The sequence below is a fragment of the Heloderma suspectum genome, chromosome 3 (genome assembly GCF_057233095.1).
Source record: "Heloderma suspectum isolate Gila_16-S chromosome 3, 16-S_ref, whole genome shotgun sequence".
Taxonomy (NCBI): Eukaryota; Metazoa; Chordata; class Lepidosauria; order Squamata; family Helodermatidae; genus Heloderma; species Heloderma suspectum.
Window position 1 is genome coordinate 325,606,468 of NC_139460.1, and position 27,973 is coordinate 325,634,440.

The 27,973-nt window shown below is 46.9% G+C and overlaps 2 pseudogenes across 15 annotated transcripts in view; both read left to right on the forward strand.

Moving 5' to 3' along the window:
* LOC146351768 (protein CFDP2 pseudogene) overlaps positions 1–27,973 on the forward strand; it is a 58,909-nt pseudogene that overhangs the window by 17,441 nt on the left and 13,495 nt on the right. For 2 of the 14 annotated variants that reach the window (XR_014789663.1, XR_014789664.1), the window contains one exon: positions 17,752–17,951. The exons of 4 other annotated variants lie outside the window; for them this stretch is intronic. The product of XR_014789663.1 is annotated as a protein CFDP2 pseudogene, transcript variant X10 (transcript). Of the gene's footprint in view, positions 1–7,409; positions 7,499–16,367; positions 17,952–27,973 lie in introns of those variants that run through there. 8 more of the 14 variants (XR_014789659.1, XR_014789660.1, XR_014789656.1 and 5 more) reach the window with 7 other exon arrangements.
* LOC146351769 (protein CFDP2 pseudogene) lies at positions 1,487–12,695 on the forward strand (annotated as a pseudogene). The gene has a single exon (XR_014789668.1). The product of XR_014789668.1 is annotated as a protein CFDP2 pseudogene (transcript).

Genomic DNA, 27,973 nt, shown 5'->3' on the forward strand with positions numbered 1-27,973 from the left:
ATGTCCACACCAACGTAAAATCCTGCATTTAAAAGGGGGCTTTCTGCTTCCCTTTTAAATGCAGGATCACAACTGACTCCCTTTACATGCTCTTCCTTTCCCCTGCCTTCTCCCACTTATCGGAGTCTTCAGTATGTTTCATTGATCTCGTGCCTCTTCTTGCAGCTTTTCCTTTTTCATGGAGGGAACTCAAGCGGAACACAAGTGGAGTAATTTGATAGCTCATTATCTCCGATCTATTTAAAAACGGAAAAAAGGTCATTCTATTTAAAAATGGAATAAAGGTCATTTAGTGCGGGAGACGCCCTGGAGGTTCATGACGTCATCTAAAGGGCCTGCAAACTTCCGTGAGTGAGCAATCTCAATAGCAGGATAAAAGCTCCGTGTGAAGAAGCCCTGTGTCTCCTTGAGCCACCTTAGCTCCAATGAAAGACGTCTCCTTCCTTTAAGAGGCATTGCCTCAAGGCACCCACACTGGTAGCTCTGCCTAGGATTACATAGTTGGAACGCTTCCTGAATCTCTTTGCAATCATAGGCACTGGGCCATAAGGGATTCCTGAAAGGTCATTCAGACCAACTCCCAAATCATAAGAATAAGAACAAAGACCACCCAGCGTTCTGAAAGGGAGAATATCGCATGAAAGGGGTTTATCCTTCTTCAGTGTTTCCCTAACTGTCTAATTGCAGTGGAAAAAATAGGAAAAACCTTCCCTGCTGTGGGAATGAAGTGCTGCTCTTCTTCTTCTTCTTCTTCTTCCATTTGTCTGAGCCTTCTTGTCTCTAGTTCCACCGTTTTAATGCTGGGTCCCTGTTTTAAGAATAGGCAGCCCTGTGACATCACAAAACCTCAGCCAAGTGTCTCAGATTTTCAGATGCTGGAGACCTGGCAACTGTAAGCCAAACTGAAACAGTGATGACTGGTTTGGGGGATGAGGCCAGCTGAGCATCTTCTGTTGATGCTGGTCCCTCAACCTAACATCCATGAGCTGCGGGAAGTGAGCAGTAGGCCAGCTGTGTCTGCCCGTGGCTGGCACCTGAACGCCAGCTTCTGTAGCCAGTGAGCTAGGCCAGCTTGAGGAAAGTATGCAATGCACCCTCACCCTTGACTCCACCTTGGATTTGGGGTTTTGCCAGCTGGAGAAATTAGTATGGGCTGTGGATGTATGCAAAGAACCATGCTGTTTCAAGGGTGTGTTTTAAAACACACACACACACCTTGAAATCCTTAAATCTGAACAGATTGTGATAATATATTTGGGGGAGGAGCAGCATGGTTAGATGAGCCCTGAATTACGGAGCTACTTTCATGTAGCATTTGCTTGCATTCCTAGGAATAAAAATGTGAAGATGTCTTATACTACTGTTGGGCTGAAAATGCCTCTCCCACCCCCCGCTTTTATGGGGCTGTCTCCTGTGAAAAACCCCTTCATGGATCACTGCCTTGTTGTGGCGAAGGGGCTTGCGTAACTCCGTGAAGCCATAAGCTATGCCGTGCAGGGCCACCCAAAACGGACAGGTCATGGCAGAGAGTTCTGACAAAATGTGGTCCACTGGAGAAGGAAATGGCAACCCACTCCAGTATTCTTGCCAAGAAAACCCCATGGAACGTATCACAAGGCTAAAAGATATGATGCCGGAAGATGAGCCCCTCAGGTCGGAAGGTGTCCAATATACTACTGGGGAAGAGCAGAGGGTATTTCCAAGTAGCGCCAGAAAGAGTGAAGCGGCTGGGCCAAAGCTGAAAGGACACTCAGCTGTGGATGTGTCTGGTGGTGAAAAGAAAATCCGATGCTGTAAAGAACAATACTGTTTAGGAACTTGGAATGTAAGATCAATGAATCAAGGTAAGCTGGAGGTGGTCAAACATGAGATGGCAAGATTGAACATCGACATCTTGGGAATCAGCGAACTAAAATGGACAGGCATGGGCGAATTTAATTCAGGTGACCATCATATCTACTACTGTGGGCAAGAATCCCTTAGAAGAAATGGAGTAGCACTCATAGTCAACAAAAGGGTGGGAAAAGCAGTACTGGGGTACAATCTTAAAAACGATAGAATGATCTCAGTATGAATCCATGGCAAACCATTCAACATCACAGTAATTCAAGTCTATGCCCCAACCACTGATGCCGAAGAAGCTGAGGTTGATCGGTTCTATGAAGACCTACAACACCTTTTAGAACTAACACCAAAAAAAGATGTCCTCTTCATCATAGGGGATTGGAATGCTAAAGTAGGAAGTCAAGAAATCACCAGGACAACAGGCAGGCATGGCCTTGGTGTACAGAATGAAGCAGGACAAAAGCTAATAGAGTTTTGCCAAGAGAACACGCTGATCATAGCAAACACTGTTTTCCAACAGCACAAGAGACGACTCTACACATGGACATCACCAGATGGTCAATATTGAAATCAGATTGATTATGTCCTTTGCAGTCAAAGATGGAGAAGCTCTATACAGTCAGTAAAAACAAGACCTGGAGCTGACTGTGGCTCAGATCATGAGCTTCTTGTTGCAAAATTTCGGCTTAAATTGAAGAATGTAGGGAAAACCACTAAACCATTCAGGTATGACCTCAGTCATATCCCTTATGAATATACAGTGGAGGTGAGGAATAGATTTCAGGGATTAGACCTGATAGACAGAGTGCCTGAGGAAATATGGACGGAGGTCCGTAACATGGTTCAGGAGGCAGCAACTCAATCCATCCCAAAGAAAAAGAAGTGCAAGAAAGCCAAGTGGCTGTCTGATGAAGCTTTACAAGTAGCTGAGGAAAGAAGGGAAGCAAAAAGCAAGGGAGAAAGGGGAAGATATATCCAACTGAATGCAGAGTTCCAGAGAATAGCAAGGAGAGACAAGAAGGCCTTCTTAAATGAACAATGCAAAGAAATCGAGGAAAACAACAGAATGGGAAAGACTACGCTAAAGCCTTTGATTGTGTGGATCACAAAAACTGTGGCAAATTCTTAAAGTGATGGGAGTACCAGACCACCTTATCCGTCTCCTGAGAAACCTGTACGAGGGTCAAGAAGCAACAGTAAGAACCAGACATGGAACAACCGAGTGGTTCAAAATTGGGAAAGGAGTACGACAAAGCTGCATATTGTCGCCCTGCTTATTTAACTGATATGCAGAGTACATCATGAGAAACGCCAGGTTGGATGAATCACAGGTCGGAATTAAGATTGCTGGGAGAATTATCAACAACCTCCGATATGCAGACGATGCCACCCTAATGGCAGAAAGCGAAGAGGATCTCAAGAGCCTCTTGTTGAGGGTGAAAGAGGAGAGTGCAAAAGCTGGTTTGAAACTCAACATTAAAAAAACGAAGATCATGGCATCTGGCCCCATCACTTCCTGGCATATAGAAGGGGAAGAAATGGAAGCAGTGGCAGATTTTACTTTCTTGGGCTCCAAGATCACCGCAGATGGTGACTATAGCCATGAAATTAAAAGACGCTTGCTTCTTGGGAGGAAAGCTATGGCAAACCTAGACAGCATAGTAAGAAGCAGAGACATCACCTTGCCAACAAAGGTCCATCTAATCAAAGCTATGGTTTTCCCAGTAGTAACGTATGGCTGTGAGAGCTGGACTATAAGGAAGGCTGAGCGCTGAAGAATCGATGCTTTCGAACTGTGGTGCTGGAGAAGACTCTTACGAGTCCCCTGGACTGCAAGGAGGTGCAATCAGTCAATCCGAAAGGAAATCAACCCTGAGTGCTCATTGGAAGGACAGATACTGAAGCTGAAGCTCAAATATTTTGGCCACCTAATGTGAAGAGAAAACTCTCTGGAAAAGATGCTGATGCTGGGCAAGACTGAAGGCAAAAGGAGAAGTGGACGGCAGAGGATGAGATGGCTGGATAGCATCACTGATGCAATGAATATGAACTTCAGCACGCTCCGGGAGAGAGCGCAGGACAGGAAGGCCTGGCGTGCTATGGTCCATGTGGTCACGAAGAGTCAGACACGACTGAACAACTGAACAACAACTCCTGTGAAAATGGAGCATTTGGGGGTGGCTGGGCGAAGTACTACTATTTGGGGGAAGGGGATGGCTTACCATAACGGAGCTGAGGTGGAAGAGGCCCTAAATAGCAGGCCGGTGATGTTCCTTATTGCAAACAGAAGGCCCAGTGGACATGTAATCCTATGTCAGCAGGGCAGTGGCTATCTTCTTTAAACCAAGAGGCTGTGTGCACATAACGGTGACAAATCGTGGGTTAATTAACTCAAAAATTGCTGTGGCATGTGATGTGAACATTCCATGGCCATTTTGATTATTCAACCCCCGATCAGGCCAATCGGGGGTTGCTACGTGCCCCCCCCCAACCCAGACACTATGACCTGATTTGGAGAACACAACCCACTGAAGATGAGGTTCTGACGTTGCTCCAGTGGGCGAGAGAGTTTCACCAGAGCTGACTTAAGGCTATTCAGAAGTTCAATATGTTTGGTAATATATTTTAAAATTTAAGCAAAAGCAGTGAATACCTTTTCAATTTGTTAAACAAATGAAAACATGCCACACAGGAAGTCTTAAGATAGGAATGGTTTACCGAGAAAAGTAATTGCAAAAGAACATCACATGCAAGAATAGAATGTGAAACCTGCAATGATTACAGAAAAAATACATTTATACTTATGAACTACACTGGTTACATGTAAAGATTACACTATGCAAAATACACAAGTTTAACTCTTGCTAAGGCCTATTAGAAAGCAATGTTAGGAGAAAGGTATTAGAGTATCAAATGGAATAGCTAAGACATAATGAAAGTTATAGGAGGCTGAACTAGCAGCAGTTTGAATTGTTACTTGTTGTTTATTCGTTCAGTCGCTTCCGACTCTTCGTGACTTCATGGACCAGCCCACGCCAGAGCTTCCTGTCGGCCGTCGCCACCCCCAGCTCCCCCAAGGTCGAGTCCGTCACCTCCAGAATATCCTCCATCCATCTTGCCCTTGGTCGGCCCCTCTTCCTTTTGCCTTCCACTTTCCCTAGCATCAGCATCTTCTCCAGGGTATCCTCTCTTCTCATTATGTGGCCAAAGTACTTCAATTTTGCCTTTAATATCATTCCCAGAATTGTTACTTAGCATCACTTAAAATGCCACCAGTCCGCATTAGTTAAATGCACTGTTTGAGGCTTTCAGCTATATAGCAGTATGGTCTAAACTTTTAGAGAAAAGGAAGGAGGGAAGAATGGAGGGGGGGGGGTGTTAAAAGGAAGGTGTAGCTACCTATCCCAAGCAAAGATCTGAAGAACAAACTTTTGTGGACCCAGAGGAAGGTTGAAAGAGACCTCTCCTAGAATCCAAGGTATAGGACTCAGCAAAGTCCAGTTAGGAAAAATTAATTCAGACAGAAAGTGGAGAGAATGTTTTAAAATGGAAAAGAGTTGCGGGGGTTGGACTCGATGGCCTTATAGGCCTCTTCCAACCCTACTATTCTATGATTCCAAGCAGTCTGAGCCTCACCAGTGAATAGAATAGAAAAGAATAGAATAGAATAGAATAGAATAGAATAGAATAGAATAGAATAGCAGAGGAAAATTGAATGAAGCTTCTCAGGATCTGGGCATCTAGTTCCAAAAATCTCTTTCAAAAACGATGGCCAGCTGCAGCCTTAAAAACTGAAGAAGAGACACGGTCAAAGGAAGAAATCTCTTGTTCTCTCAAAAAGAAGGCAAACATGCAAACTATGGCCCCAAAGGCCCCCGAATTAGCAAAACAGTGTTAGCAAGAGCTAAAGCCATGCAGAACAGAACAAACAACATAAAGGACTGAACTGAAGCCCTTCTCCAGGGGTTCAGTCACTTTTTGATTCACTGACTCCACTAAACTATCTTGCCTTCTGATTGACCTTTTTTCCTTCTTTTCAGTTGTCAACTAGAAATGTGGTTCTGGATTGGTGAAAAACATATTGGGTGGCAGAAATCTGCAAAAAGTCTCTCTTTTTTTCATAGTTTTGGCAGCTGATGTTACCTTAGGCCTCAACAGGGTATCTGGGAACATTCCGGACGCATGGAGCTGCTAGCTGTGAGGAGTAACAGACATTGCAACTTCTTCTCATAGTGGCCTATTGTCCCACAACTTGAGCAATGCTTTGCCAGCACGATTGCCTGCACCTCAGACTCCAGGCAGCAAAACATCCTGCCCTCAAGGAAAGACAGGACTGCTTGTGAACCAAAGTTTCAGTCCTTTCCCATTCCATGGCTTTCTTCTAAGCCCGCTGTTCCCAACACCTGAACCCCAAAAGGGACCTGAGTAGCAGCCACTGTGAATCAATTAACCCCAGGGTGTTGCGGCACGTGCTGTCCGTCATTGTGAATATGCAAGCCCCAGCTGGGGGTTGCTGGGGTTGTCATGTCATGCAAACCCGGCCAGCAGGCATTATTTGAGGGTTCAACAACCCTTGCGTAACCCACGGTCTGTTGTAGAGTTATGCGAGGGTTGTTTAGGTCTCAGATAACCCCTCTGGCTTGGTATGCACCAGATGACAACCCCTGTTGCATATTCATAACAGAGGCCAGCACACTCCGCAGCTCCCTGAGGGTGAATTAGCCCACAACGGGCTGCCGGGTCTTGTGAATCAGGTCGTGGTGTCCAGGTTTGGGTGTCATGGAGCAACCCCCAATTGGCTGGATCCGGGGCTGAATATTCAAAATGGCTGTGGAATGAGCCCAACACAGCACAGCGTGTTTAATTGACCCACGATTTGCCGCTGTTATGTGCCACCCGGGTCAGTGTCCGTGTGGATGCTGCTATGTCATGACGAAGCGCCGTTCCCACTGGGCCATTCTGTTTGTACTGAGGAGTACCACCGGGCTACTGGTCACTGAAGCGGCAGCAAAGCTTTGCTATGTAACAGGGACTGCGATCCTCTCCTGTTCTGTCTCTTTCAGTGTACGTCCCCCACCCCATATTACAAGTTCACCCAGACCCCTGGGGTCACAAAAATCTTCAAAGGTCCTTTTGGCCCAGTCCTGAAAGTGATGAAAATCATGGGGCTGAATACTTCCGCCCAGCCATATGTCAGCCTTCCCCAACTTGGTGCCCTCCAGATGTGTTGGACTGCAACTCCCCTCATTCCCAGCCAGCATTTTGTTCAGCTTTTGAGTACCTTATTTTGGTGGTGGTTGCATTTGTAGCCGATTTCACCACTTTGATGCATCAATTGCAGGCATGATTTACCCTGGCCAAATAAGGCAATAAATTTGCACGCAGATGGCACATGACAGGTCACCTGCCTCTGAAGCCGGCCCTGCACAGAGGACGGGGGATTTCTACTCTTGAGCGTGTGGGGGAGGGGATCAAAATCCACCACCCTCGCCTGCCTTATCACACTGCAACTCACTGCTTTAAGCACCCCACCCTCGCAGCCTGGCTCCACATCTAGAAGTGAGCTGGGCTCAAACTTATCTTCGGGTTTCATTCTCCTTCGCTGCACACTCCTTTTCAAGCAAAGAGGAGCGCCCGCACCCCCACTTTATATGTAAGTGGAGCATTTTCATTGGATAATGCACACACGGCTGCTCCATCATGTCTAGTTTGGCCCTCAGAGATCACTGGCCCATCTGGCCCGGGACTGGCCACTCTGACAGGTCTCAGGCAGAGAGAGAGAGAGAGAAAGTCTTTTCCCAGCCTTGTCATCTGGGTCCACTTAAAGGATTACAGGTGAGAAGGATGGGAATGGGCTGTTCCACCTGCCATCTAGGCCAGGGCGGCTTTGCCCATGGCGCTTCCTCCCCAACACGGGAAGGTGCAGCGGGGGCAACTGACTTGGCTGGCACACTGGGAGGAGCAGCTCCTTCCAGTGCTGGCTGAACTCCCTTCCCCCACATCCCTGCTGTTATCTCGGATCTCTCCTTGCAAATAACAGAAGGGCTTCCTCCAGGGGGATTCCTCCAGGGCTTGGGGCTTGACAGGGAACTCCACAGGCCAGATTAGGCCTGCAGGCCAGAGGTCCCCCGCCCCTGCTTTAACTGGAGATGCCAGAGATTGAACTTGGGGTCTTCTCCCTGCCGAGTGGGGGCTTTGCCACTGAGCTATGGCCCTTTCAATATGTCAGCCAGCTTCCCACATCTTGCAGTCAGTTTAACTTGCTGTCAACTTCATAGGAGCCCCAAACAGCAGGCGTTGCGTGTGGCCCAATGCACGTGCCCCACATTCAGGCTGCGGTTATTCCACCTGGGAGGTGCATGCGTCTTTCCAGGCCTGAGATCCCCTCATGTCAGCACTGTTCTTCCTGAGCTTGGCTGAGCTTTCTTTCCATGGATCTCACCGTGACAAAGCTGAGTGCTTTCTCATTGGCATAAACCCCTTTCCCTGCCTTGAAATCACTGTGTATGTGTGTGTGTGGGGGGGCTTTAAAAACAATGGGGAAGGCACTGGGGGGATCCCTTCAATTCCTGAGCGATTTCCTTTGAAATAGGATTAGCCTCTTTTTCTCTGATCCAAGTTTTTCATGTTCTTTTTTTTAAAAAAGAAACGACCACCAGAATGTATCAGTTTAATTATACTGGGATTAGTGCAGGAAGGCAGAGAAACCATTCTGAGAAAGGAGGAGGATGCTTGGTAAATTCACCCCTTATCTTGCCACACAGGACCACCCAAATCCCGCCCTCTTCTGCCTCCAGGAATTGGGTCTCCAGCAGCAACACAGATAAAAGGCCCACTGCTCTGCTTCTCCATTGATAACATTAGCACCGTTGCTGACTCTACCGCCCAGATCCTTCCCTGTTGAGAGCATCCCTTTCCTTTCCTTTCCTTTCCTTTCCTTTCCTTTCCTTTCCTTTCCTTTCCTTTCCTTTCCTTGGGCTTGCCGATATTGCTCCTTGCTGCCGCTCAAATCTGCCTGCAGCTGGTGTGTAGCACCTTTCTCTGACCGTCTGTTCCAGGGTTGCTGCAAGGAAAAACTGGGGCTGGAGAACCGTGTGTGCCACTGTGGGGAAAGCTGGGATCAGTGGAGGCTGCTGGCTCGGATGTCAGTGGGGCGGCCAATCCGCTCCAGGTTTCAGTCAGAACTCTAAAGGAGCTCTCCATGGTGCTTTGCAAATAAGCTGGCAAGCAAGCGGACTCCATGGCTGGGTGGAGATTTGAACCCAGGGCTCTCCACCCCGAGTCCAGTGCTCCAACCCAGCTTTCCCCGACCCAATAAAGAAATGAATGCTGAAAAAATATATGTGGTTTTATTCCAAGAAGTAGTCTTGGGCTATCTGGGCCTGAGACTTCATCTCTTTATTCCACTGGATCGTTTTGAATGTCTTCCAATTTTGTTTCACCCCAACCAGATGTCCTCCAGATGCATTGGACTGCAACTCCCATCATTCACAGCCCACATGGCCACTGGCTGTAAACAGCATAGGGCCTGGCTATCTGAGGGGCCACTTATCTCATTATGAACCCGCTCAGTGATTAAGATCAGCAGGAGAGGCTCTTTCAAAGATGCCCCTGCTTGCAAAGGCCTGTTTGTGGAGCAGGTGGGAGAGGGCTTTCTCTTGTTGCTCCTAAATGCACTCTGGGATGCAGTCCCTTTGGAGCTGCAACTAGTCCCCACTCTTTCTGCACTCAGGAAAGGGGTGAAGGAGCATCTTTTTAACTTGGCTTTTTGCATTGTTATCATGGCTCTTAATGTTGCTTTTATTGTTTTATTATGTTTTTCTCTGATTACAGTTTTATTTTTTAGAATTGTTTGTAAATCGCCCAGGTGGGTTTCAGAAAGGCAGTATAGAAATACATTAAATATAGAAATAGGAACTGGAGCCTCATTGGGGGAAAATTAGCTGGGGGAAAATCAGCTGTGGGAAAATGGGTGGGAAGAATGTCTGACAAGGAAAGGATTAAACACTCCATACGTCCTGCAACTTATCTGCTCAAAATCATAGCTTGCTTCCCAAGCCGGCTTTTTATTAAAAACTAAAAACATGTTGGGTTGCATTTGCATGTAACTGTAACACGTTGTTTGCCCATAATGCTTGCTGATAGACCTACTCACCATGAATTTGTGTAATTTTGTTTTTCTTCAACGACTGACATGTAGGCTAGTGGCAATTCATGTGGCAATGAATTCTAGGGCTGAATCAAAATTGGAGGAGGGGACTTCCACAAAGAAAGTGCCCTTGCTGTGAAATGAAAACCCCACCCATTGCAGTGATAATTTGGGACCACAGCAAAGCGAAGTGAAAATGTTCTGCCATCCAGAGTGACAACAGGAAGCCTCACTTTCGTTTTGATTTCTGCTTGGGTGGATCAGGTAGTCCAGCCTTCTCCAACTTGGCATCCTCCAGATGTGTTGGACTGCGACTCCCATCATTCCATTGGCCATGTGGGCTGGGAGTGATGGGAGTTGCAGCCCAACACATCTGGAGGGTGTCAAGTTGGGGGGGTGAATTGTAGTCAGAAAGAATATCTTTCTTCTTCTTCTTCTTCTTCTTCTTCTTCTTCTTCTTCTTCTTCTTCTTCTTCTTCTTCTTCTACAGTGCCCAAACTGGGAGGGAAAAGGAAGTGGGCTAATTTTGAAGGAAGCAGCATACTTTCCAAGTGGGATTGGGGTGGCGGGAGGTTAGCCCACACTCAGCGATGTCCACCTGAGAAGAATTGCGGTCCCATCCTATCCCACAGAAGTGAGCTAGAGCATGGCTGCTGATGAGCAAGAAACAGCAGGAACAAAAAAAGAGTTAAATGGTGCAAGCACAACATAAAAAAGCACGTTTTTTGAGGTCTGGAGAGGGGGGGTTGGAGAACATTTCAAGTACTCCCCCTTTCACTCTGAAAATATTCACCCACAAGTAATATTCGTCTGAAGCCTCCGCTGTGTCCGGGGTGTTCGTGATGTGACAATCAGTCAGGAAGTGAGCACTGACCGTCCACGTGGCCAATGGGGCGGCATGCCTGGCCGCCATCTTTCCTCACAATGCTGCGCTCTCTAGCATTAGAGACAACGGAGACCAGTCCAATAGTCCTTCAGCAAGATGAGTGCTCCTGATTGGCTGACTGTAACACATTTATATAGGATTGGCCTCTCTGGACAGCACAGCTCTGTCTAGTGTTCGTCACGTAGTTTTCTGGCTCCAGCTCCTCGAATCCTCTGCTCCCTCCTGCCCAGCCTCCCCGCAGTGCAGAGTAATCCTCTACCAACAACTTAATCTCGACTCTGACCTTGGCTGTTGCTTGGCCCGATGCCACGGACCCACCGCCTCTGCCACTACTGATACTTCGGTGGCACTGCCACATTCATGGCCAGTCTTAACAAGCCAGGAATGCCAACTGACCAGAAAAAGTGGTCTGATTTGCTTGTGTGCCCTTTAATGGTAGCTTGGGCTGCAGAAACTAGCAGGAGAAGCTTATCATGGCATGGAGAGACGATAAAGACTTCACTGCCTGGTTAACTCCTGCAGATCTCACGGCTGTTAAGGGCACAGAAGCAGGGACAGGCAGAAGTTGGCAACCTTATTCAAGGCTTGGTTGTGTATTGCTGTTGATTTCTCCACTCCTCCCATCCACCCCTGCACACGGGCAAGTGTTTTGCTCGCCAGCCAGCACTAATTTTCCATTTTTAAAGCAGAGAATAGCAGAGCCATGCAGGTCTCATGGGAGAAACTGGATAGAAGATGCACCATGGATAGCCAATTCAAACTGACAGCATCACCTGATAGTGAAGAGTGGGTGGGAGGGCAAGGAATCGGCCCTCTACATTCTTTAAAAAGGGGGCTGCGGCATGATTCACTGATGGGAGTGTGTGGGCACATGATTTTCACTTCCTGCCCAACAGCACACAAGGTAATCACAGCATGAGGAAGTGAGAAACGATGTTTGATTTGATATGGAACAACGGCAGAACTCAGTGCCTCCAAATGAAACAAACCTTCAGAAGCAGAGCTTAGGTAAAACTATGCTTGATGAGCCTTTCCAAATGAGGCTTTTGTTGTGCGCTTGTGATTCCTCACTTATGGTAGTTTGAGGGTCCTTTACATAACCTCCTCCTCCTCCAGGGCCTCTCCTGTGCTTTGTAACTATTATCGCAGTTTTTTCATAACAAGAAAAGTCTAGTATTATTTAGAAATGGCAGCATGAGAGTCTTGTGTAATTGCATAATTCCATTATACCACAGTGGCATCTAGTGGCTGTATAATGAAACATATAGAAAGGCAGTGAAAGGCCTCCCCTGGCCCTTGAAAAAGGCATGTGTAAAGGAGCCGAATCTAATCCCACTAAGAATCTGGAAGTGGGATAAAAGCCTCATGTAGAAATACCCGATGGCAGCAGAATCAGACCTTCAAACAAATGTTCACCCCAGTTACATCTAAAGGGGGGAGTTATATGTGCAATTTAAAGTTATATGATGGACCATGATTATGGAATGCCCTCCCCCCTGAGGTCAGCCTGGCACCAACACTATCATCTTTTTGGCACCAGGTTAAGACTGTCCTCTACTCCTAGGCATTTGGTGGCATATGATGGAACATTTATGTCAGTTGTTTCTATCATGTCCAGTATCTTATTGTAAATGTTTTAAATTGTTTACATTGTTTTAAATGTTGTATGTTAGAGATTTTGTATTATGTTTTTATTATCTTGTACTGTGATATCTATTTTTTATAAAGTACCAAGAGAGCTTTGGCTATTGGGCGTTATAGAAATGAAATAAATTATTATTATTATTATAAATAATAAAGCACCGTAAAAGAGCAGACAGATGGGCATGCTGAACACTTCTTCATCCTCTGCTGTGATGAACCAAATGTTCCTTCCCCCATGACATCTTTGTAAAAATAGCATTGAACAAAGAACATGGCCAGTCTAGACATCCAAACTTATAGCTCTATGCAAATGTGTATCATCTATCAACCTCTTTTTTGGCAATTCATAAGTGGCCACTCTAATTTCAGGCCCAGGTTCAAACACTAGTTTTAGTCTTTAAAGCCATAAACTGTCTTGGCCCAGGATACCTTAAAGGCTGACTGCTCTCATATGGACCATGCCCTGAGTTGAGAAAGCTCTCAGACGGCCAAGTCAAACTGTTGCCGCCATCTGAATTACAGTGGGTGGCAAAGTGGGACAGGGGACTGTTCTACACAAGGCATTTATTCTGTGCTCATTATTCCCTACTCACAGTTGTTTATGGGTTCTTTAGACAATGTCATGACCCTCCAGTTTTGCTTCTGTGTCTAACCAAGATTTTCGGCGAGATTTTCTAGAGGGAAAATGTGGCATTTAATTGTGAAAATGAAAGAAAGCACCATTTCCTCTTGTGTGTTTGCACTAGTATGCTATACCACAGTGCCACCTAGAGGTTATGTAGCAGAAAAGCAGGAAAGGAAACACCCCTTGTGTACTGCTTGGATCTCAATTCTGTGATGAAACCGAAAGTAGATACAGCGGATTAATACCTGATTAACAGCATCTGTAACATTGTTCAGGAGGCAGCAACGAAATCCATCCCAAAGAAAAAGAAATGCAAGAAAGCCAAGTGGCTGTCTGATGAGGCTTTACAAGTAGCTGAGGAAAGAAGGGAAGCGAAAAGCAAGGGAGAAAGGGGAAGATATATCCAACTGAATGCAGAGTTCCAGAGAATAGCAAGGAGAGACAAGAAGGCCTTCTTAAATGAACAATGCAAAGAAATCGAGGAAAACAACAGAATGGGAAAGACTAGAGATCTCTTCAAGAAAATCGGAGATCTCAAGGGAACGTTTTGTGCAAAGACGGGCATGATAAAGGACAAAGAAGGCAGGGACCTAACAGATGCAGATGAGATTAAGAAGAGGTGGCAAGAATACACAGAAGAACTATACAGGAAAGATCTGAATGTCCCTGATAGCCATGATAGTGCGGTCACTGAACTTGAGCCGAACATCCTAGAGAGTGAAGTCAAGTGGGCCTTAGGAAGCATTACTAACAACAAAGCTAGTGGAGATGACAGTCTTCCATCTGAGCTATTTAAAATCCTAAAAGATGATGCTGTTAAAGTGCTGCATTCAATATGCAACAAATTTGGAACACTTAGCAATGGCTGCAAGACTGGAAAAGGTCAGTTTACATTCCAATTCCAAAGAAGGGCAATGCCAAAGAGTGTTCAAACAACCATACAATTGCGCTCATTTCACATGCCAGCAAGGTGATGCTCAAAATCCTACAAGCTAGGCTTCAGCAGTATGCGAACCGAGAACTACTGGAAGTACAAGCTGGGTTTCGAAGAGGCAGAGGAACTAGAGATCAAATCGCCAACATTCGCTGCATCATGGAGAAAGCAAGAGAATTCCAGAAAAACGTCTATTTCTGCTTCATTGACTACGCTAAAGCCTTTGATTGTGTGGATCACAACAAACTGTGGCAAATTCTTAAAGTGATGGGAGTACCAGACCACCTTACCTGTCTCCTGAGAAACCTGTACGAGGGTCAAGAAGCAACAGTAAGAACCAGATATGGAACAACCGAGTGGTTCAAAATTGGGAAAGGAGTACGACAGGGCTGCATATTGTCACCCTGCTTATTTAGCTTATATGCAGAGTACATCATGAGAAATGCCGGGTTGGATGAATCAGAGATCGGAATTAAGATTGCCGGGAGAATTATCAACAACCTCCGATATGCAGACGATACCACCCTAATGGCAGAAAGCAAAGAGGATCTCAAGAGCCTCTTGTTGAGGGTGAAAGAGGAGAGTGCAAAAGCTGGTTTGAAACTCAACATTAAAAAAACGAAGATCATGGCATCTGGCCCTATCACTTCCTGGCATATAGAAGTGGAAGAAATGGAAGCAGTGGCAGATTTTACTTTCTTGGGCTCCAAGATCACTGCAGACGGTGACTGTAGCCATGAAATTAAAAGACGCTTGCTCCTTGGGAGGAAAGCTATGGCACACCTAGACAGCATAGTAAGAAGCAGAGACATCACCTTGCCGACAAAGGTCCGTCTAATCAAAGCTATGGTTTTCCCAGTAGTAATGTATGGCTGTGAGAGCTGGACTATAAGGAAGGCTGAGTGCCGAAGAATTGATGCTTTCGAACTGTGGTGCTGGAGAAGACTCTTACGAGTCCCCTGGACTGCAAGGAGGTCAAATCAGTCCATCCTAAAGGAAATCAACCCTGAGTGCTCATTGGAAGGACAGATACTGAAGCTGAAGCTCCAATATTTTGGCCACCTAATGCGAAGAGAAAACTTTCTGGAAAAGACCCTGATGCTGGGAAAGACTGAAGGCAAAAGGAGAAGGGGACGGCAGAGGATGAGATGGCTAGATAGCATTACCGATGCAATGAATATGAACTTGAGCACGCTCCGGGAGAGAGCGCAGGACAGGAAGGCCTGGTGTGCTATGGTCCATGGGATCACGAAGAGTCGGACACGACTGAACGACTGAACAACAACAAACAGCATCATGTAGAAAAGCTCACTGCAGTAGCATCTGATCTGTGGAACTCCCTCTGTGGGGAAGTTCTCAGTCCTTCGTTATCAGTTTTTCGTTGCCAGGACAAGGCTGCCCTCTACTAGAGGTAGGGTGGCCAGTTACACATTGCCAAAAAAGAGGACAAATGAGGACACACAATTGGACAAAAAATGCATATGCTAATTTATATGTAAAGATGCAACTGTAGAATTAATTACTTATGATATATCTCACCACAGTAGGGAAGACTGTGACCAGGTGACCTGTGTGCCTGCTGCCCAGTTGCTAACTGTGATGGGCAAACTCAAGGCCCCTGCACTCTCTTGTTATGGTTTCTTGTGGCTCTTTTGTCTTTAATCTGGACTGGGTCTTAACAGCCCTTCAAACAGAGCAGGAGGGTGTAACTGGTAGCCCTTCAGATGTTTTGGCCCATAGATCCTAGTCTGCATAGCCAGTGGTGGGGGCTGATGGGAAGTGTAGGCTGAAAATCTCGAGGGCCACAAGTTGCCCACTCCTGGAATAGAGGATGTCTTTCAGTAGAGGACTGCCCTATGTAAAGTAGGACACCTGGCCATCCTAACTGGCTATTGGGCTTCCCTGACTAGCTTCCTTTCATGTTTCTGCTGGAATGCTTAACACATGCTGTTCATTGGTATTTTTAGGTTTAGTCTTGTGTGTGGTGTGTGTGTGTTGGCATGTGATACTGTATAGAGCTGTGCACAAATGGCCTCGCAAAATTCTCCGGCCTATTTGTGGGCAGAGAAATTGCAGGGACAATTTCACCGACTTTCTCCTAGGAGAGGAGAAATTCTCCAACAGTTTCTCACAGATAGGGTTCACTACTGGCAAGGGTTGTAGCACAGCTTCTTTCTTTTCTCCTCGGGGTTTTTGGTTTATTGCACTGTTCCTGCAAGTGGCAACAGCATCAACTCTGCTGAGGCTTCCACTGTTCTGAGGCAGAATTTTGAATTTCTTTCAGTGGTATTTTTGAGCTTCCCTAATCACTGCGAGGTGGCCGAGGGGCTGTGTGTGTTTTCTCTGTGTGTGTCACACACCTTCCCGTTGGTCTGCAGCCTCCCAGGCCACCTGCACTTCCTGGACTGAGAAAGCCCCACGGCAGGCGTTGCCTCCCCAGGTCTCCCTCACGATGGCTTCAGCTGAAGTGCGGGAAGCCAAGGCGGCTGCCACAGAGATTGCTGTACAAGTGCAGACAGGACACTCATGCACACTCCTCAGCCACCTCACGAGTAAGGTAAGCGCAAGAACCCCAGACCCAACCCATGAGAACTTCTCCGAAATTTCTCCTCCTTTGAATTCCTTTTCGGAAGCAATTTCTTTTCTGTCAAATTGAAAGAGAATGGTAAAAAAAAATGTGGGAGAGATTTTGGGCATGGCACTAATATTGTATTGTTTCTGTATGCCTTGTTAGCCCACCCTGGAAATATTTGTTCAAAAGACATGTTTCAAATATTTCAGTACACAAATAAATAAAACAACACAGGCCCGGCCTCAAAACCTGGCAGGATCGGAGGAATGCTGGGATCCACCCAAGCTGACAGTGGTCGGACTCGTCACTGCTGACTGCCCCTTTTCTTCCATTTCTCTGTCTTTGTACAGTCCTGCCAGGGCTGGTGGCAGGGACGCTGCCCATCATAGCTGCACCTTCATGTCCCCAGCACCCCTCTAGGCCCTGCACTTTCATTTATTGCATTTACTCATTCAATTTATATCCTGCCTGTCCGCCCCCAAAATGGCGCTCAAGCTGGCTACAAAAGGCAGTTGGAACCGGATGGTCTCGCTGTTGTCAGGGTAGCAAGAGCTACTCTGAGGTACGTCTCTAGATAGGAGAAGGACTCATTCGCTTTTTAACGGTATTAGGTTGGATCCAGATTTAGGCCTGTGCAACAGGGCAGGCAGAAGCACACTTCCCCGCCCCTTCCTCCCTATAGCAGAATTGAGGGGAGGCACCTTCTGTGAGTGCCTAAATCTGGATCCAGCCTGAAAGGTTTGAATTATTGTAAATGACTGTAAAAATGATTTTTACATTTTCAAAAATTAATTTTTAAAACAATTTTTCCTTTGTAAAGATTGGGGGAGAGAGCAGTGGCAGGAGGCTTTTCAGCAGGAAAATCGCTCAGGGGAAGGGGGTTAAATCCCCCCTCTCCCTGCACCAGTGCTGTTTCTTGCAAATGAAGGGATGGTGCCAATTTAAGTCCTTTTCTGAGTCATGTGCTGAAAGGCATGTCTGGTTTGACCCTCGGGAAGGGCTCCATGCTCAGGAAAGCACGGAGAATGCTCTCTCCACATTGCTGTCCTAGTCCTGGCGAGGAGGAGTGCTTATCTCCTATTTCCATACTCTGCAGAATTCACACCCTCCCAGCTGGCGAATGCTGACGCTGCCCTTGAGATGCTATTGAGTGGAATTACACAGCGGTGTAAGATGAAACTTGGCCCACCAGGCGCAGAGCATGATGAATGCATCGATCTATCAGCCCAGCCACTGTTGGCTATTTTGTAATCTGGGTTCTGCACCCTGGCCAGTGATCCTGAGGCTAGAATGCAGGTAGGAGCTCAGGGCCCCCAGCACTTTGCCCCCCCCGACCCCCTGACCAGCCTGTATCCACAGAGCCAGTCATTCTCCTTAGGAGAGTGGCCAGCTTGCCCCTTTTGCAGTAGTGGCCATTGGCTGCGATGGCCAGCTGGAAGGAAGGGCCTTCTTTGGGAGGAAGGAAGAAGAGTGTGGAGCCCTTGGTTGTTGCTTAGCAACCACTGGTATGCTGGGCAAGCTTGCCCAACTTGTCATCGATCCAGGCAAGATTGATGTAATGTATTTCTTCACTAGCAAACGGACCCGGCTTTGCACAGGTTCAGGTGCCCTCTTTTACAGTGGACAGTCCTCTGTCTGAAGACCTGCCGGAGGTCCGTCCTCTACTTGAAGGGCTGTCCTGCCCAGTTCTGGTTTAAAGATAAAGAACCATCAGAACTGTTTCCCATCCACAGGGAGTCCCTGGACAGGACGCTGAACACGCATATAGGCCCCTGGCCATAGTCTTCCACACTACGGTGGCATTGGCTGTATTTCTATTTAAATTATAATCATAATTTCTAAATGTGCATCTATACATATCAACTAGCATGTGTAAATTATATGCAAAAGGGTGTCCTCTTTTGACCTCTTTTCGGCAATCCATTTCCTCTTTTTCTGGCAGTTCATAAGTGGCCACCCTAAAGGGGTTGAAATAGCTCTTAGTTTGATGCAGCGAAGCCTTCAAGCAATGTACACAGCTGTCAAGAGCCTGGGAGGCCACAAGTGGGGCACGAAGGCTAAAGCTGGGGTCCCCGCCGTGCCCCAGTGACTGGCGTTCAAAGCAGTAGAGGGGGGTGGCTCCAGTGTCCGTGGGGTGGTGAATCTGCTCCGGGTTTCAGTCAGAACCAGTCAGAACTGTAAAGGAGCTATCCATGGTGCAAAGCAAAATGGATAGCTTCAGACCATAGATAGCTCCTTTAACGTTCTGACTGCTTCTGACTGAAACCCAGAGCAGATTCACAGTCCCACTGATGTCAGAGCCACCAGCCTCCACTGGTTCAAAGTTATACTTTCTCTGTGCCTGGAAGTTCAGCTTAGCTAATAGCTTTTGTTACAGCTCCATGAATTTGGACCAAACTAGACCTCAATCTGTCTCTCTCTCTCTTTTAAAAAGCAGCATCAAGGCGCCTTGAATTAGAGTGGCCACTTGTCCTACTTGACAAAGGACAGTCCTCTATTTGAAGGGCTGTCCAGTCCATAGAATGATAGAATAGTAGGGTTGGGAGGGGCCTACAAGACCATTGAGTCCAGCCCCCTGCTCAATACAGGAATCCAAGCCAGAGCATCCCTGACAGATGGCTGTCCATCCTCATCTCTAATGCCTCCAGTGTGGGAGAGCCCCCCACCTCCCCAGGTAATGGGTTCCATTGTCGTATTGCGCTGACAGTCAGGATGTTTTCCCTGATGTTCAGCTGGAACCTGGCTTCCTGTCACTTGAGCCCACTATTCCGTGTCCGGCACTCTGGGATGATGGAGAAGAGATCCTGGCCTTCCTCTCTGCGACAACCTTTTGAGTACTTGAAGAGTGCTATCCTATCTCCCCTCGGTCTTCTCTTCTCAAGGCTAAACATGTCCAGTCCTTTCAGTCTGTCCTCATAGGGCTTTGTTTCCATTCCCCATGTCCAGTTTAAAGAGAAAGAGACCCACGAAAGGAGCGCAGCAGGAGCCTTGAAGTTGCGCATCCACAGTGAGCACCTGGACAGCAGACAGAGCAGCAGGCACACAGCTCATCTGGTCCCAGCCTTCCCCACTGTGCTCAGATGTATTTTATTACTATTTAAACTGCAGTCATCATTCTAAACGAGCATCTGTAAATATCAATGAGCAGATACAATCTGTGGTGCAGCGGGGCCGGGGCTCTCATGGGAGCAGCACTGGCACCATTTTATTAGCAGGGATGCCGACATCATCTGCCACCACTCCCCTCCCTTGTTCCTTGTTGTAATGCAAAGAATTTTGGGATGGCTTGCTCTCAAATGGTCAATTAAAGCACAGTAGCTTGATGAAAGACCAGCTCTTGCTGGAGATGAAAACTGATAGACGTGGTTTGTTGATGTGGATCCACACAGCTGCCTGATGTTTTTGGACTCTCTTGGCAGCTTGGCTATGAGGACTGTCATGACGAGTGCCTGCGCTTCAAAACTGACCACTGGATACAATTTTTGTGCAACCCTGTGCCTTCTTCTGTCCCCCTTTTTGGCAGTGTATGTCCTCTTTTTTGCTGATGTCTAACGGGTCACCCTAACTGGAATGGAGCTTCGGTGCTGGTGTGTGTTTCTCTGTGTGTGTCTATGTGTGGAGGTAACCCTTTCCTTTCCACACCATTTTCCTGATGTAACAAACCCCCCACCCCCACCCATCTGCTCTCTGTCCCTTGGGAAATATATGGGTACTCTGATGTTTTCCCTACTGTGGCAAATATCAGGTTGGGAGGAGAGTGATTTAAATGGGGGAAATGGCCCAGGGAGTGGGGTGGGGTTAAATAGCCACCCTCCCCCAGCCCTGACCAACCCTCCCCACTGCTACATTTAAAAGAAGTGGAAAGAGGTGTATGAAGCTGCTGGTGGGTGCTTCCAGGAGAGGCTTTTATAGTGTCTCATTCACAGAATTTTACAGGGGGAGGGGGCATTCCAACGTTATCTTCTTCTACTCATACCCCTCCTGTGTTTTCCCACTCCTTCACCCACTCCTTCATCCGTCTTTTTTTCTTTCTGGGGAAAATCGCTTAAGGAAAAAGAAGAGATGGAATTGCTGCACAGAGCCTTCTGACTGGCAGTGCAAGGAGCCCTCCACCTGGAAGCACTCTAGGACCAACTCAGACCATTAGTTCAGTTCACTCACAATGATCTGGTTCACACAGTCACCGTGGTTTAAGCAAGACATAGTGGCGTGTTTATGCTGCAGCACATGCCGAGTGCCATTTGCCTAATCACCTGCCTGGGCGGGAGTTGTTGTGTTGTCCAAACCCAGGCAGCATGGCTTGTTGCTGGGGGAATCAACCTTCAAATAACCAACAAAGGCCCGTGGGTTATTTGAGGGTTGTTTCCCCCTCCAACAAGCCATGCTGCCCAGGTTCGGGCAACATGACAAGAGCACTTGGGCAGGCGATTATGCAAATGGTGCCTGGCACACGTCGCAGTTTAAACAAACCACCATGGCTTATTTAACCCACTTACAAACCAGCTCACTATCTGGAAGCAGCTCCCCAGGTCTCCACACCACTTATCTGTGGGCCCTCTCCAAAGCGGGATCTGATCTGATCACGGGTCTCCAAGATATTGTCTAATTTGGCTCTTCGTCAAATCCCCTTTTAAAGCCTTCTCAGCCAGCACCATCTTGGGGTGGTGAATTCCATACATTAATTCTACATTTTATGAAGTCCCGGAAACATGTAAAGTTGTGTAAGTTTATAAACTGTTTTGCAAGCGGTGGGAAGCAGTGCAACAACCTAACAGTTTCCTGAACTGTTGCAGAAGGCAAAGTTCTAGTGGCAGCAATTTACAGCTGAGATCGCTGGCTGGGAAGCCTTTAATAGTTTACGGTGAAGATAATAAGTCCAACCCCTCCTTCTGCCTCCAGGCAAAGTAATTACGCCGCCATTTCTGATGCTCACCAAGGCACGTCTCTAACATAGGAGGGGATATATTTACTTCTTTTTGCACCTGCGGAAAGAAAGAGTTACATCAACAGGGTGTAGTGGGGAATTGTACTGTGAGATAGCCAAGTGCAGCATGGTTATAGAAACATGATTCGGACAAATCTTTTTTAAAAAAGATTTGTATCCTTTCACATGTTGCACAGAAATCCTGAGCATCTGTAAAGTTAAGAGCTCTTTCTGGAGATTCCTATATGCTTCAGTTTCCTCATTGCCAGTATTCTAAGGTTGCCTGTCTGCTTAGAGCCAGGGGTTAGACAGGGCCAGCTCTGCTGTGCAGCAGGGTAAAGCAACCTGCTGCATCTCCAGGAGGGGTGAGAGATGAAAGCAGGGATTGGTGTCCAAAGGGTGCATCAGCAAGACTTTTTAAAGTGCTGGCTGCAGCAGGGCAGCCGTTTGGACTGTTCTTCAAGTAGCACAATGCTTTGCGCTGACACTGAATGTAGACATAGAGCTTTTCTACACGAGGCAGTTAATCGCTTTTGGTTTCATTGCAGAATTGAGATCAGAGCTCTCTCTACAGAAAGTTTTTCCTTTCCTGCTTTTCCACTATGTAACCTCTAAGTGGCGCTGTGCTATAGCAGAATATTGCAATTACACAAGTAGGAAAATACATTTTTGTTCACTTTCAGAAATAACATTCCCCGCTATAGAAAAAAACGGGAAAGGGCTCTAAAAAAAAAAAAAGCGAAACAGGAGGATCACAATGTTGTCTAAAGAACTGTAAACAGCTGTGAGTAAGGAATGCCAATGTTTCAAGAAAGCATGATGTAGTACTAATGGGGGATTTAAATTTCCCTGATATTTGTTGGGAGACAAATTCTGCAAAACATGGCCCCTCCAAGAAATTGCTCACTTGTGTTGCTGATAACTTCCTCCTACAGAAAGTGGAAGAAGGAACTAGAGGATCGGCTATCCTTGACTTGATCCTTACCAACAGGGATGACTTAGGGCACAATCCTATGGGGATAGGCGGTTGCCTCCGAACTTGGAGGCAACTGCCTATCCAATGCAGAGCAGGAGAAGCACGGAGGGGATCATCCCCTCTGCACTTCAGCCACCCTGCATTTGCAGCTAGACAGCTGATTTCGGCTGACTAGCCACAGGAAGGCGGAGCAGGGGAGGTGGCTGCGAGATGACACATAGGATGTGTTGTACTGGCATTTCTGCCTTCTCTGCCCCGGAATGCTCCCCAGAATGCCCTGTTTTCACCGCCCCATGCTCCTCTTCCGAGTGCAGAGTGTGGGGCCATTCTGAGCTGCCTGCGTGGCAGCGTGGGGGGGGGAACGTCGGTTCTCCAGGAACTGACCTCAGAGCGCAGGCTCTGAGGTCGGTTCCCAGAACCCGACATATCCTAAGGCCATCTAGCCACTGACTAGTGGCCATAGGATTGCTCCCTCCATGGATAAAGTAGCAGTTACAGGAACTCTGGGGGAAAGTGACCATGTTATACTTGAATTCTTGGTTCTAAAAGAAGCAAAAGCCGAGTGTAGCCAAACGCGTACCCTGGATTTTAGGAAAGCCAATTTTAATAAACTCAGAACAATGATAAGTAAGGTCTCATGGCAAGCAACTCTAATGAGGAAAGGAGTCCAAGATGGGTGGGAGTTTTTAAAAAAGGAAAATCTAAAGGCACCATTACAGACAATTCCAACAAGAAAGAAAAGTGGAAGGCAACAGAAGAAGCCAATGTGACTTCACAAAAAGCTTAGGGATGACCTGAAAACAAAAATGGACACAAACAGGAAGGAAGGCCAAGCTACAAAGGAAGAGTACACAGGCAGGTAGCACAGAATTGCAGGGATGGCGTCAGGAAGTCTAAAGCTGAGAACGAGCTGAGGTTAGTGTGGGATGCTAAAAGCAGCAAAAATGCTTTCTTGAGCTACGTGCATAGTAAAAGACAGAGGAAAGAAATGGTGGTTCAACTATTAAATAAGGATGGCAAAATGATAGCAGATGACAAAGAAAAGGCAGAAGTGCTCAATTCCTACTTTGGCTCAAGTCTTCTCCCAAAAGAGGGTCTATGACCCTCCCTGGCAAAGGTGAAGTACAGGCTGAAGGGGCAGGATTGCAGCTTGAGATCGATAGGCCTATGGTCAAGGAACACCGAATTACTGTGAATGGGTTCAAATCTCCAGGGCCAGATGAACTGCACCCTAGAGTAATAAAGGAACTGGCAGAAGAACTCTCAGAACCACTGTCTATTCTCTTTGAGAAATCATGGAGGACAGGTGAAGTGCCAGATGACTGGAGGAGAGCTAATGTTGTCCCTATCTTCAAAAAGGGCAAAAAGGAGGAACCTGGGATCTACAGAACAGTCAGTCTGACATCAATCCCTGGGAAAATTCTGGAGCAGATTGTAACGTGACCAATCTGTAAGCACCTTGAAAGCAATGCAGCGATTACTTGAAGCCAACATGGATTTATTAAGAACAAATCCTGCCAGACGAACCTGATCTCATTTTTGGATCAGGTCACCTCCCTTGTGGACTGTGGGAATGCTGTGGACATAATATACCTCAACTTCAGCAAAGCTTTCGACAAAATGCCCCGTGATCTCCTGATGAGCAAACTAGCTCAAAGTGGGCTACATGAAACAACGATCCGGTGCATCCACAGTTGGCTACAGAATCAAACTCGAAGAGTGCTTACCAATGGGATCTTCTCAAACTCGGGGGGAGGTAACAAGTGGGGTACCGCAGGGCTCAGTCCTGGGCCCAGTGCTCTTCAGCATTTGTATGAATGACTTGGAGGAGGAGGAGCAGGGAATGCTGATCAAATTTGCAGATGACCCAAAATTGGGCGGGATAGCTAATACTTTGGAAGACAGAAACAAAATTCAAAGTGATCTTGATAGGCTTGATAGTAAACATAAGAACCTAAGAAATGTCTTGCTGGATCAGACTCAAGGCCTCTCTAGTACAGCATTCTGTTCACACAGTGGGCAACCAGAAGCTAGATGGAAGAAGCAGTGAGAAAACTTAGGAGGGCTACGAATTGCTGATGACAACATTTGGACACACACCCCCACTTTAAAATTCGGTAGATGAGGCAGTGTGATCGCATGATAAAAGCTTTATCTGGAAGCACCCAGAGAGGGAGAGGGAGAGGGAGAGAGAAGCCTCTCTGTCTACTTTCTCTACTCCATGCAGAATTTCATAAACGTCTCTAACAGAGGCGGGCAACCTTTTTCAGCTTGAGTGCCAAATTCCATTCCATTTCAGAGAAGCTCTTGGGGACCTCATTCCAGTGGTAGGTGGGGCCAAAAATACAAAAAATGCAAAAAATAATAATATGCTAGCATGTTGTAGCTTCCAGCCGTTCCCGCCAGTAACTAAGCCTTAGGACAGGCATTTCAACCTTTTAAAATGGGGAATAACTGCACCAAAGCTGGGAAACCCCCAAACAATTGGTGATCAGAGGGAAAGGGGTGTGCCTGTCTGGGGCACCCAGACCTGGATTGGGATCCCAGGAGGGCTGGGTTTGGGCGTTGGCCCTTGGGTTCCCCACCCCTGCTCTCTAACAACATGCAGGAGGAGGTAAAAAAAAATAAAAATAAAACAGTACGTGCAAAGCAAAAGATGACCCACTAACACCAGCAGTGCAGAGTTCTACCCTCTGTCTTCCACCGCATTCTGTGTAAATGTACTTAGGAGGTCAATCATGAGCAATTTAGAGCAGGTCAGTGGCCTGTTTCGAGCTGTGTAGGCCTGCAAATATGAGACATACGTGCCAAGTGTTTTGGCACCCGGATATTTTATTTATTTATTAATTAAATTTCTTACTCACCCATCTGGCTGGTCACCCCGGCCACTCTGGGCAATGTACACAATATAAGCAATAAAATTACACATTTCATCTAGCCTGGCAGTAGCTCAACAGAGGTCGTTTCCATCACCAGGTCCATTGAGCAGAAAATATCAGGAATGGACCGCTGGGCCTTCTGAGTGCCAAGCAAGTGTCCTACCACGGTGAGTGACAGCCAGAAGAATAGCCTTGATTTGCTAAGTGTGGAACCTCCTTATTCAGAAGCCACCTATCTCGCTGCCAGGTGATGGAGAAAAACAACAGAGGACGGCTGTCATTGTTGCAGAAGAGGGAAAGGCGCCTGTGCCTTTAGTAGTTGCACAGATGGCAGGGAATTGCAGTAGGCGCTCCTGCAGAATTGGCATGATCCCCACCAAAGTGGCCTCTGCTTCACATCCATTAAAGCAGAAATATCGCAGGTGAAGCTTTTCAGGGCCTGGGGACAAAGTGATGATGGGGAGGGGAAGGTCTCAGCTGCTACACTCCTGTTGGAGCTCTGGTGCTCTGGTAGAAAAAACGACGAAAGGGTATTTTGCCTTGTTGTTTAATTGTATGTTTTAATGTTTGCTTGCTTGCTCGATGCATTCTAACATGTCCTTTCTCCTAAAGGCTATGGCAAGGAGGGGGAGTGGGGAGCGAGACGTGCGCAAATGTGGCGTCTCCCGACTGGCTGTGGCTTTTCCAGTTGGGCGAGGGAGGGAATCCCAGGCACTTGGCTTTCTTTAGTGGGGAGACAGGGACTGGCTTTCTGAGGGGTGGGACTGGGGCCCTGGGCTCCAGCTTCAGGGGTGATTAGATTCCCCTGGGAGGTATACTTATTATGTTGATGCCTTATTATTAGAAAGGGTAGCATAGGTAAGGCATTAATAAAAACTCAAAACAAGAATGTGACCACATAAAACTCAAACTGCATTGAAACATCTTACACCATGTAAATAAAGTTTCATTTTTAATTTGTTCTTTCAAACTGTGCCATTCTCGGTCTTGTTTGTCACCAGATAAAGGGTTACATGGAATTATGAAAGAAATAGGCCAAATCTAGGTATCTATTTATTGTTTCGTTTCATTTCTATACCACCCAATAGCTGAAGCTCTCTGGGCAGTTCACAAAATCTACACCCGCACGCACACACAGAGGAATTGAAGGTTCTCTCCTCACTGGACGAGGGTGTGGCAGCATCCTAACAAAGCAGTTGCTTAGGTTATAGTTAATGCATTCCTTCCACACGCTCCCTCTCTAAGGTATTACCTCAAGCAAGAGGTTGAGACCAAGTGAAATTTCAGAGCTAGAATCAGTACTCGGTGTTGTAAAAATATTTATGAGGAGTGGTGATGTTATAAGGATCACAGGTGGGGGAAGGGTGATACGTCACAGCTGGCAACCCTAATCCCATGATAACCCATCAGGATAACTAGCTGCAAAGGAGGACAGAACTGCTATTACTTTCATACAAAGGTGTTGAACCCCTGGTTGCCAACTCTTTTCCTGGCAAGGCTCTTATAGAATCATAGAATCATAGAATAGTAGGGTTGGAAGGGGCTTACAAGTCCGTTGAGTCCAACCCCCTGCTCAATGCAGGAATCCAAGTCAGAGCATCCCTGACACATGGCTGTCCAGCCTCATTTTGAATGCCTCCAGTGTGGGAGAGCTCACCACCTCCCTAGGAAATGGGCTCCCTTGTTGTACTGCTCTGACAGTCAGGAAGCTTTTCCTGATGTTCAGCCGGAATCTGGCTTCCTGTAACTTGAGCCCATTATTCCGTGTCCTGCGCTCTGGGATGATGGAGAAGAGATTCTGACCTTCCTCTCTGTGGCAGCCTTTCAAGTACTTGAAGAGCACTATCCTATCTCCCCTCAGTCTCCTCTTCTCAAGGCTAAACATGCCCAGTTCTTTCAGTCTCTCCTCACAGGGCTTTGTTTCCAGTCCTCTGATCATCCTTGTTGCCCTCCTCTGAACCCTCTCCAGCTTGTCTGCATCCTTCTTCAAGTGCGGTGCCCAGAACTGGACACAGTACTCCAGATGAGGCCTCAGCAGTGCTGAGTAGAGGGGAACTAGTACTTCCCGGGATTTGGAAGCTATGCTTCTTTTAATGCAGCCCAAAATGGAATTTGCCTTTTTTGCAGCCACATCACATTGTTGGCTCACCTTCAGCTTGTGATCGACAACACTTCCAAGATCCTTCTCGCTCGTAGTGTGGTTGAGCCACGTATCCCCCATCTTGTAACTGTGCATTTGGTTTCTTTTTCCTAGGTGCTCTTCTGTCTTTAGGCTGCATTTTACCCAGAAATATAGCAGGTGAGGCTTTTCTGGGCATTGGGGACAGGCAGACAGAAGAGCAGCCCTCCCAGAACAGACCAAATGCCGTCTTGTCCAGCACTCAGAACACAGGAACATTGGAAGCTCCTTTATCCTGAATCGGACCCTTGGTCCATCTAGCCGAGTATTTTTGACACTGACTGGCAGCAATGGCTCCCCAGGGTTTCAGGCAGGAAATTTTCCAGGCCTGCCTGGAGATGCTGAGGATGGAACCCGGGA